Genomic DNA, 542 nt, shown 5'->3' with positions numbered 1-542 from the left:
TTGGTGTTATACTTGTTTAGTCTCTAGACTAAAGATAGTACATCGTGGTTCGCATTTGCAAAATATTAGCTATCTATAAAGTATATATTATGTATAATATTAAATATATATTAGAAACCTATAAAAAAAAGTGTCGCAACCGATGTGTCCACGACTGTACGTGTGTGCGTGCATGTGTGTGCGTGTGTGTGCGTTTGATATATACTAAGCCAGTCTTTTTAATAATTTACAGATTACCGAGGAAGAAGGGCAGGAGCGAGAATTCAACAAGAACGGTTTATGCGGTTCTTGTACCAATTATCTTCTGCCCATTATTATTGGGGGCAAAATAAAAATTACAGAGGCAAAAATAAGAAATAAAATTAATTAAAAATAATTCTGTTCTATGCCTATTGTATGAACATAAATTAATTATATAATATAATTCTCCGTTCTATATATTTGTATGAATTATGCGTGTAGTGTAAATAAAGTACATTGCATCGCATCTGATTGCATATATTAAAAATTACTTAAATTAGATAATAATAAATTAGATAAAT

This window comes from Wasmannia auropunctata, unplaced genomic scaffold, assembly GCF_000956235.1.
Source record: "Wasmannia auropunctata unplaced genomic scaffold, wasmannia.A_1.0 LD336092.1, whole genome shotgun sequence".
Classification (NCBI taxonomy): Eukaryota; Metazoa; Arthropoda; class Insecta; order Hymenoptera; family Formicidae; genus Wasmannia; species Wasmannia auropunctata.
The sequence above is the reverse complement of the archived record's forward strand: the minus strand, read 5'-3'. Positions refer to the sequence as shown.